At 65.7% G+C, this 9,995-nt stretch overlaps 1 long non-coding RNA gene across 1 annotated transcript; it reads left to right on the top strand.

The window, feature by feature from the left end:
* Positions 1-3,864: 3,864 nt before the first annotated feature.
* LOC111824709 lies at positions 3,865-9,510 on the top strand. The gene is made up of 4 exons (XR_002827793.1): positions 3,865-4,188; positions 6,460-6,629; positions 7,619-7,837; positions 8,493-9,510. It is a non-coding gene; the product is annotated as an uncharacterized LOC111824709 (long non-coding RNA).
* The last annotated feature ends 485 nt before the right edge of the window (positions 9,511-9,995 follow it).

Raw genomic sequence — 9,995 nt, 5'->3', positions numbered from 1 at the left:
CCCAGCCCCTGAGCCGATGCCCCAGGCCACACCGGACAGTTCGGGCCTCCCCCTCCCTCCCCCGCCATGTTCCCGGGACCCTCTCACCCCGCGGACGCCTCCCTCCTCGGGGCGTCCCAGGGAAAGGAGGGGCGACCGCCGCCTGCGAATATAAAGGCTGGTTTCCCATGATGCCCTGGGCTTATCTGCATACGCCTGTGAGGCCCCGCCCACCGCGCCTGAAACTGCTGAGTCAGCACCTCCCCGCTGGGCGGCCACGTGCAGGTCCCGGCGCCATCTTGACACCTGTCCCTCCGGTCGGGGACCGTTCCAGGCGGCCCTCTGGCCACGGTTCCGGCACCGCGGCCGGTCCCTCCGTCCCTCCGACCCTCCGGTCCTCGTCCCTCCGTCCCTCCGTCCCTCCGACCCTCCGGTCCTCGTCCCTCCGTCCCTCCGACCCTCCGGTCCTCGTCCCTCCGACCCTCCGACCCTCCGGTCCTCCGTCCCTCCGGTCCTCCGTCCCTCCGACCCTCTGACCCTCCGTCCCTCCGGTCCTCGTCCCTCCGACCCTCCGTCCCTCGTCCCTCCGACCCTCCGTCCCTCCGTCCCTCCGGTCCTCCGTCCCTCCGACCCTCCGGTCCTCGTCCCTCCGTCCCTCCGACCCTCCGGTCCTCGTCCCTCCGTCCCTCCGACCCTCCGGTCCTCGTCCCTCCGTCCCTCCGACCCTCCGGTCCTCGTCCCTCCGTCCCTCCGTCCCTCCGGTCCTCCGTCCCTCCGTCCCTCCGGTCCTCGTCCCTCCGACCCTCCGTCCCTCCGTCCCTCCGACCCTCCGACCCTCCGACCCTCCGACCCTCGTCCCTCCGTCCCTCCGACCCTCCGGTCCTCGTCCCTCCGTCCCTCTGTCCCTCCGTCCCTCCGGTCCTCGTCCGCAGCGGGTCCCCTGGCCCCGACCCGGCGGGCCTCATCCTTCCCGCTCCCGTAGCGGGTCCCTGGTGCATCTCGGAGACGGCCGATCGCGCTGCTTCCACTTTCTATGCATCTCCCGCGCCTTGGCTCCCTTCCGCTTTGAAGACTCGCTTAAAAGGACATTTTTGGGGAAGATTTACTGTGAAAGCAGCTTCGGGCTCACAGCGAAGTGGAGCGGGAGGGACTGGCCCGGACGGGACATGTGCGCCCTGGGCGCGCTCACCGCCGCGGGGCCCTCTGTTCGCCACGGGCTTCCCGGGGCAGTTGGGCGAGTTCCCCGCCGCCTGGGAGGCCATCCCTGGCCGCCATCTGGAACCGGAGCCGCCTCGCTGCCCCTTCCGGTAGGTAAGGCGCGGTCCTACCGGCCGGCCCGGCCTGTGGCCTCGCTTGGCTTCGTTACCTCCTGCCCCCCTCCCGCTGCCGCCACGGGGCTGGGGCGCCACCCGGAGTCGGGAGGGAGGCCTTCGCGGGGCCTTGCCCGGGAAGCGGGGTGTCCACCGTCCTTCCCGCTCGGCAGAGTCCCCCATGTTTGTGGGATGAGTGGCTCCGGGGGCGGGGGCGGGGTGAAGCCCGACATCGCTCCAGGCCGTGGACTCCTGGACTCGAAGCCACGGGCCGTTTGCCAGCAGCGCCCCCTGGTGGTTGTCCCGCGGGGCGTGGACCCTGGGCCGGCACTGCCCCGCCCCAAACTGTCCGGGTCCGCAGCCCGCAGCCCGCAGCCCGCCCCCCGCCCGGCGCTGCCTCCTGAGCCGGATCCTGGGTCCTCGCCCCACAGGGACCCGGCCGGTGGGCGAGGCTGGGCGGGGCGTGTCTGTGTCCGGGTGGGGTCCCAGCCTCTCCCCGGGGAGCCCCCCACCCCGTCCCTCTGAGCGGCCAGGCCCTGGAGACGCTGGTGGGTGTGAGCACGTGCGAGGGTGCGGCGTGCTCGCCGGGATGTGCGCCTGTTTGCACTCGTGCCGAGTGGGTGCGAGTGGGCACCTGGCGTGCCCGCGGACGCCCCCCAGGGCCTGGGCAGGTGCCTGGGTTTCGGGGTGCAGGGCTGTGTCTGGCTGGGACGGACGGGAGGCCCCGACCCCCCGCTGTCATCAGGTCGTGACCTTCCGTTTATGATACTCCCAGGAAACGGCGCTGCCACGGCCCACAGCACTGCCCGGGCTCTGCCTGGGGTCCCCGTCCCCATCTTTGTAAACGGGGCTCTAGGGACGGCCACACCCGTTTGGGGCTCGCCTGTGCCAGGCCCCGGGACAGGCCGTGATCACACAGGTGCGCTCACCTGCAAGCGGGCGAGGCCAGTGAGGAGAGGCCTGGCTTGTCCCTGAGGGTCTCCGCCTCCAGCAGCCAAGTTCCTGCCCGGCTGACGGGCCCCAATCGCTGGGTGCAGCCGCTCGGCTGGGCTCCAGTCCAGGGAAAGTCCCCTGAGAACCGGAGAAACAGGGTGTCTTCTCCAAATCCGGGCCCTGCATCCCGCCCAACGGCTACCCTCGGCTGCAGGAGCTGCCGCACAGCCTGGGGGCCTGATGCTCGCCCGGGGCGTCTCTGCCCCGGGACTGGGGGGAGGCCCCGCGTGGGGGGCAGGGCTGGGCAGCCTGCAGACGCCAGACACGATGCTCATGTCACGCTGAGAGGGTTGACTCCAGGGTCGCCTGGCACAGCTTAAAACGCCAGCTCCTTAGCATCCAAGCTTTTCAAAGACATCAGCAACGTGGGAAAGTGACCCGCCGGCCCTGGGTTGGGTCGGGCCCTGGAGGGCGTGGCAGATGCCCGGCGCGCCCGCGGGTGAAGCCGAAAGTTCTCCCCTTTGGAAGTGGGGACTCCAGGCGTCCGGCTCTGGGGACGCTGGGCTGCACGGCGCCCACATCCTCCGCCCGGGCCTCGCGGCCCTCCACGTCGGTTCAGGTGTCTCTCGGTGACAGACAAACTGAAAGTTTAAAAGTCAACTTTATGTCCATGGCTCAAGGGGCAGGACTGAGGTTCTTAGAAGACGTCGGCCTGATTCTAAGTTTTTACCTAGAAAACCTGTAAGAACGAAGCTATTAAACGAATGCGTGCAGCCTGCAGCCTACGCTGCCTGCCCACTCGTGAAGCAAGCCGTGTTCCCAGGTGTCAGGACGCACTTCGGAGAGGAGGTCATGAAACTGTTTCCCGCCACACGTGGGGCCAGGGCCTGGGCTCAGGGTTCCCTTTCCGCCCGGCAGCCAGTTCCGGACCAGAGTGTGGGGAGGGCCCTTTGGCCACCCAGGCGCCGGTCCTGGGCGGCACGGCCATCTTCTGGGCCAGAACTGTGCCCACCTCGCTGTGGGGCAGGCGGTGCTTGCGCCGGGCACTTACACAGAAACCGCTGGCCTTCACGGCAGTCACCCCATCCCGTCCCAGCAGAGCCCCTTCCTCCTGGCGGAGGGGCGGCTGTGCCCCACGAAGCTGCACCCAGAGACGAAGTGACCAGGGCCTCGCCGGGACACGGCCGACCCTGCGAGGCTCCCCGGGGACACGCGCGGCAGGCGGACCCCGGGCTGGCCGTCCGGAGCTTTGCTGGCGCTGGCACCTGGACCCACCTGTGAGGACAGAGCCACCGGGCGCGACGGGCAGAGATGGAGACAGAGGACTGGCCGCGCGGGGACCAGGTGAGTGACAGACACCGCAGCCTGTTCTCTGCCCACAGGAGGGGAACTTGGTGCAGCCAATGCCAAGAGTGACCCACAACCCCCCCCCACGGCACCCCCCAGAGGAGGCAGTCGGCACCCCCCTCTGTGGGCTTGTCCTGAAGACGTGCTCGTGGCTGGCAGACAAGGACGGAGGGCGTCAGCGTCCATCGCCAGATCATCCTGACGGTGGGCAGACAGGAGCCGTGCCAGTCACGTGGCCTTGGTGACTAATCCCAGCTCCTCGCCAGCACAGCCCGGGCCAGGAGGGCTGGTGCGTGAGAAAAACTGAGAGATCGCCTGCTGTGGGTGTGAAATCGTGCTGGAGGGGGTGGGAACGCTTTTCCTTTCCAGCTCGCCTCCTCCAGCTCCTCCCACACGGATTCCCAGGACCCTCCCCTGGACCAGCCGCCCTGGAGAAGGCCTTCCTCCCCCGGCCCCGGTCCAGCCCGGAGTCTCCCTGGGTCAGAACCGCTGGTTCCGAGCTGCCTCTGGAGCCTCCCTCGTCCTCTCCCCAGGCTCGGGCTGGAGGAGGGTCTCCCAGAAGGGCCTCAGGTCGAAGGGCGCATCCCTCCGGACCCACCCACCCTGCAGCTAAGTTGGGGTGAGTGTCTTCCCACAGAAGGTCCTGGTTCCCAGGCAGTTTGGGGACTCGGAGGCAGGCAGCCAAAGGCAGAGGTTGATGGGTGTGACGGTTCCATCGGGGCCCACGCGTGACTCCTGTGGCAGGACGAGGGCATCTGAGGATGGTGTGGCTAGAGAGGCTCTGACCTGGACGGGCGGGAGCTGTAAACACAGTGCAACCCCATCACGGTAGTCGGTCCTGGGGAGGAGGGAGCAGGCTCCCACAGCCCTCGCTCCCCCAGCCCCGGCTCCCCCCAGCCCCGGCTCCCCCCCAGCCCCGGCTCCCCCCCAGCCCCATCGTCTCCCCTAACCCCATATCCACCCAGCCCCGTCTCCCCCTCCAGCCCTGTCTCCCCCCAGCCCCATCTCCCCCCAGCCCCGGCTAATGTTTGCCAAGTGACACAGTCCAGCAAACACTAAGGACAGAGGAGGGGGTATTTGCTGTCAAAGTCGAGGGGGCGCCAGGCCTCTGCAGGTGAGGATCCCATGGGAGTGGCTCTGAACCCAACACTCAGCTCCACACACCCCGTGCCTGGTGGGGTCTGGGTGCAGGCCAGGCCCCCTGGCAGCAAAGCACCGCAGGCCCCACTGGGCCTGGGAAAAGCTGCATTGGCTCAGACCCGCTACCCTAGGCAGACCCACATGCCACTTCCTGCCCGCCCATCTGGGCCCGTCACGCAGGACCCCCTGAGCTCAGAGGACCAGACAAGGGGGGGGGGTCTTGCTGTTTGGGGACCAGAGGGAGGCCAGGCCCAGGGAGTGGGTGGGAAGTGGGGTATAGCAGGATGGTCAGGAAGGGTTGGAGTTGCCTCATTTGTTTCAAGGACAGACATGACCTCCTCCTTATGCCCCTGTCGGGGGGTCAAGACCACAGCCCACTGTGGGGGTTCACCCTCAGTAGGGGGCATGCAGGAGGATTGCTGGTTCCTGGTCAGTTGCTGGCTCAATCCTCAGTAGGGGGCATGCAGGAGGCAGCTGATCAATGATGTTTCTCTTTCATTGATGTTTCTTTCTCTCTATCCCTCTCCCTTCCTCTTTCTCTAAAAATCAGTAAAAACATTTTTTAAAAGAATCAACCAGCCATAACCGATTTGGCTCAGTGGATAGAGCACCGGCCTGCGGACTGAAAGGTCCCAGGTTCAATTCCGGTCAAGGGCATGTACCTTTTTTGCGGGCACATCCCCAGTGGGGGGTGTGCAGGAGGCAGCTGATGGATGTTTCTCTCTCATCGATGTTTCTAACTCTCTATCCCTCTCCCTTCCTCTCTGTAAAAAAATCAATAAAATATATTTTTAAAAAAAGAATCAACCAATGAATCCTGTATAATAAAAGCCTAATATGCAAATCAACTGAACGGCAGAAGGACAGGGTGCTATGACGTGCGCTGACCACCAGGGGGTAGATGCTCAACACAGGAGCTGCCCACAGCCCCAGGCCAGCCAAGGCGGGTGACAGCAGGGAACCCCTCGATCACCCCGCCAGTCACCCCACAGGTCAGCCCTGATCGCTGGCCAGGCCCAGGGACCCTACCTGTGCACAAATTTTGGGCACTGGGCCTCTAGTGTATAAATAAGTAGAACAACAAATTGCTGCTTCTCTCCCTTCCTCTTTCTCTCAAACCAAGAAATTTAAAAAATACATTTATGCATCAAATAAAATAACTTCCAAATAGATTATTGAATATTGCTAGAATCACAAGGAGAAATGTTATTTATTGTTGTTAATCCTCACCCAAGGACATTTTTTCCATTGGTTTTTAGAGAGAATGGGAGGGAGGGAGGAAAAAGACATCAATTGGAGAAACATCAATGGTTGCCTCCTGCACTCACCCCAACCGGGGCCAGGAATCGAACTCTCGACCCTTTGGAGCACCGGCCAACACTCTAACCACTGACCAACACAGGCCAGGGCTACAAGGAGAAATTGCTAATCCCCTGTCCTGGTGAGATTCCAACCCAGCCTCAGTGACAGATACTGAAGCTGATAGAAGCCACGAGTGTGTGCGAGATCAGCACCCCTCACTGACCCTGACCTGACGGGACCCCAGAGCTCGCTTCAGCCATCAGAGGACAGGAGGGGGTGCAACAATGGATGGGGTGCAGGACCGTCGAGGCACAGAGCTGCAGCCAGTGAAGGGGGATGCGGAGGGGGAAGACGGGGCTAGAGGAGGTGGTGGCCGGGAGCTTAGGTAGCCATGGCCGCCCTCCTGCAGCATTAAGAACAAGCTGCTGATGGTGCGTTTGGTTAACAGGAAATCCTGACGGAAATCTGAGAAATCCCAGCACTTCAGGAAAGTGAAACTGCACACGTCGCGTGATACGGCTGTGGCTCCGGACAAACAGGGAGACGCCCGAGAGGCAGGTGCAGGCAGAGGAGCCTCGCCCGCCAGGATGAGCGCCCGGCGCCCATAGCCCAGGAAAGGTACCCGCGATGGATGCATGTGCGTGTGCGTGTGCGTGTGCGTGTCTGCACAGGACATTCCTGCTAAGTGACACGTGCACGAGGGAGCGACACAGGAGCCCGGTGAGGCACCAGCTGGTTCACGCCCTTCCAGGACCAGGGGTTTGTGCGGCTGCAGAAGGAGCCGGTTCCTTTTTGGATTAACTGCTTTACCGGGGCCTCGAACCCGCGGCACCTGGTTGTGAGGGACAGACAGCCCTCCTGCCTGAACAGCCCCAGGGACTTGCCCCAGCTGAGCGCTGACGGAGGGGCCTCTGCTGGAGGGAAGGGCGGGCTGATTTGGGAGGTGGCCTCAGGGACAAGCCCCCCCAACCGCCCCTGGGGCCTGAGAGAGGACCTGGACGGCATTCTGGTCCCGGGGCCCCTCTCTAGGGCCTCTGTGCCCTGGGGGGGCGGCACGTCACGCTGCACAGGTGCTGGGGGGGGTCCTGTGAGGACCCCGCCTCGTCCCATCTCCCAAGGCCAACCCTTCGGGACACCGCGGGGGACTGTCCTTTCCATCCAACTGCCACCCTCCACTCTCTCTCTCACCCCCTCCTCCTCCTCCTCCTCCTCCTCCTCCTCCTCCTCCTCCACGCTCTCGGAGAAGCAACTGGGAAAACACCTCCGGGAGGATTAACAAAACGACACCCACCTGCACGCCGAGCGCAGGGCTCCCCCAAAACCCCTCCCCCCCCCCGGACCCGCGGGGGCCTCCAGGGCCTGAGCGCACAGCCTCCCGGCGCCCGAGGGGGGTGGGGTCGGGGGTGCCCCCTGTTCAGGGAGCACCTGACTCCCTCCCGCACGCCCCGGGCACCCCCAGGGGAACCCAACCGCATTTCCCACAATCCTCAGCCTGCACGGTTCTGGGGGGCGTTTCCCGGCGCCCCCTCCAACGCGCGCGGGAGATGAGACCTAATGCGGGACTCGGTGCCAAGAAGTAACGCTTTCCTTCCCGGTGGCCTCGGCAGTTCCCGCCACTCCCGTGACTTCCCATAACCGGGGCCTCCTCGCATCTGGGACTTGGGGCAGCGCCTCCCGGCCCTGGAGCCTCACCCCCCTCCTCCGCCTCCGCCTCCGCCTCCGCGCGGCCCCGCCCTGGAGCCGCCAGTTTTCCTCCCGTCCCGGCTCCGCGCAGCGTGCAGACCAGCGGCTGCGGGACATCGAGCAGGCGCGGGCCCGACGGGCAGGTGAGGGGCGCACGGGCGGGAGTGGGGCTCGGAGGGCGGGACGCAGCTCCGCGTCTGGAGGGGTTCCCTGGACTCTGGGTCTCCGGAGAGTGCGCGCGGGACTCCCCTCTTGCCGCCAAGACGGGGCTCCCAGTGCCGGGAGGGGAGAGGACGGAGCTGCCGCGTCGCCGTGGCCGGCTCTGGGGGGTCAGAGATGTGCCCTGCGCCCCGGGCACGCCCAGCGGGGTCGGGGCGCACACTCGGGCACGCACCTGCGCCTACACTGGTGCACACGCACGCACGGGCACTCCTGGGGGTGCGCACACAGCACCTACACTCACAAACAACCGTGAGCCGCCGGCACTGCCCCAGCCAAGGGGGTGCGTGGGGCACACTGCCTCTTTCATGTCTGAGTCCAGCCCCCCCACGGGTGGTGCTCTGAAGAATGAAAACTGCTTTCCACGCAGGGGGGGTGGGGAGCCCTCCTGCCCCGGGGACTGTGCCGGGGGGGGGGGGGGGGGGGGGGGGGGAACCGGAATTTCTCTTTCGACAGGAACGAGGATGGGGGGACAGGGTGGCCGCAGGCGGTGGGGACCGCCCGGCAAAGGCTGTGAGGAGTTGGTTTGCCTGGGGTCCCTCCGCCTTTTTAAATCTAAGTCCGTCCCAAATATCGCAGGTACATGCTTACACCTCGCAGGCTGGCACCCCGCCCGGGACGCTGCCGCCTCCTCCCTGGCCCCCTTCCCGCCAGGGCCCGACGCCCTAGCAGCTGTTCTCAGCGGAGAAGGTGCCCCAGACACCATCAGTGCCGGATCTCCCAGCCCCTCCCAGGCCCCAGCGCAAGCCCAGGCCAGTCACTGCTGCTCGTCCTCCCGGGCTCCCCGTGCTCCCAGGTGGACACCCTCGCCGTGCGGGTCCCTGGGGTGGAGTCACTGAGGGGCTGCTGGACAGTCGCAGGCTGGTGACCGCCTCCCTGCCCAGCACCCGAGCTCACTCCGCCTCAAAGCCGCCCGCCCCTGCCGCCTGCTCCGGGAGGCCTGGTGGGTCTCGGGCCGTCCGTGTGCGGGCGGGCAGTTCGGACACATCGGGTGGCACTTGGTTTGGGCCGAATGCCCGGCGCTGGCTGAGCTGGCGACAGGGGCTGTGAGCGGCTGTGGCACCTGCCCAGGTGGTTTCGGTTTAGGGGCAGAGGGGTGTGTCGGGGTGTCTGTCTACCAGACTCTGCAGTCGTGCGGGGCCCCGGGGAGAGTCGGAAGAGTGGCCGGGGGTGTCTGGCTGAGGGCGGGCGTCAGGGCTTCGGGGCAGGTTCAGAGGGGCCCGGCTTTGAGCAGCAGGAAGGGCAGCCTGGCCAGGCCTGCCCTGCGGGAGCCCCACTCCACACCCACGGGGACACCCCAGGTCACGCCCACGGGGACACCAGGTCACAGGGACGCCGGGGGGAGGGGCCGGCACACAAACAGCACGTCTCGTGACCCGCAGGGCGTTTGCCGGGAGAGGCGCAAGTAGATAACGATGTTTGAGACCGAGAGTCCACGTAATACAGTCGTTAGCATTCAGGGTCTGCGGTGTCATGGAAACCAAGCAGGTTGGGGACCGGGAGGCGGGCAGGGCCTGGAGGCGGCAGGCAAATGCCCGACAGCAAAGGTGGCCAGGCCGGGCAGCGAGGTCTCTGGAGTTCACCCTCTTTTTTTTTTTTTTTTAAGCTTCCTGATTTCAGAGAGGAAGGGAGAGGGAGATAGAAACATCAATGATGAGAGTCATTGTTCGGCTGCCTCCTGCTCGCCCCCCACTGGGGATCAAGCCCACAACCTGGGCCTGTGCCCTTGACTGGAATTGAACAGGGGGACCCTTCAGTCCACAGGCCGACGCTCTAGCCCTTGAGCCACAGCTGGGCCGCCCTCTTCAGTCTGTGACAGAGGCCTGGCGCCTTTCTTTTGCTTTCCTTTCACTTGTCAACACACTCTCCCTGCCAAAGTCCGCTGTGCGGTCAGCCTGTGACACCCAGACACACCTCCCTGGGTCACTCGCCTCATCATGGTGTTTGGTCCGGGGAAGCTAAGGCTGACCTTCGACCTGCCCAGTTCACCTGAGGTGGCCCGTCCCCTGTGCTGGGTGCCCGCGTGGGCGTGGGTGGGGCCAGGGGGCTGCAGAGCGATCATGGAAGGCTGCACGGAAGAGG

Source organism: Myotis lucifugus, unplaced genomic scaffold, assembly GCF_000147115.1.
Source record: "Myotis lucifugus unplaced genomic scaffold, Myoluc2.0 scaffold_4422, whole genome shotgun sequence".
NCBI lineage: Eukaryota > Metazoa > Chordata > Mammalia > Chiroptera > Vespertilionidae > Myotis > Myotis lucifugus.
This window is presented reverse-complemented; position numbering and strand designations above follow the sequence as displayed.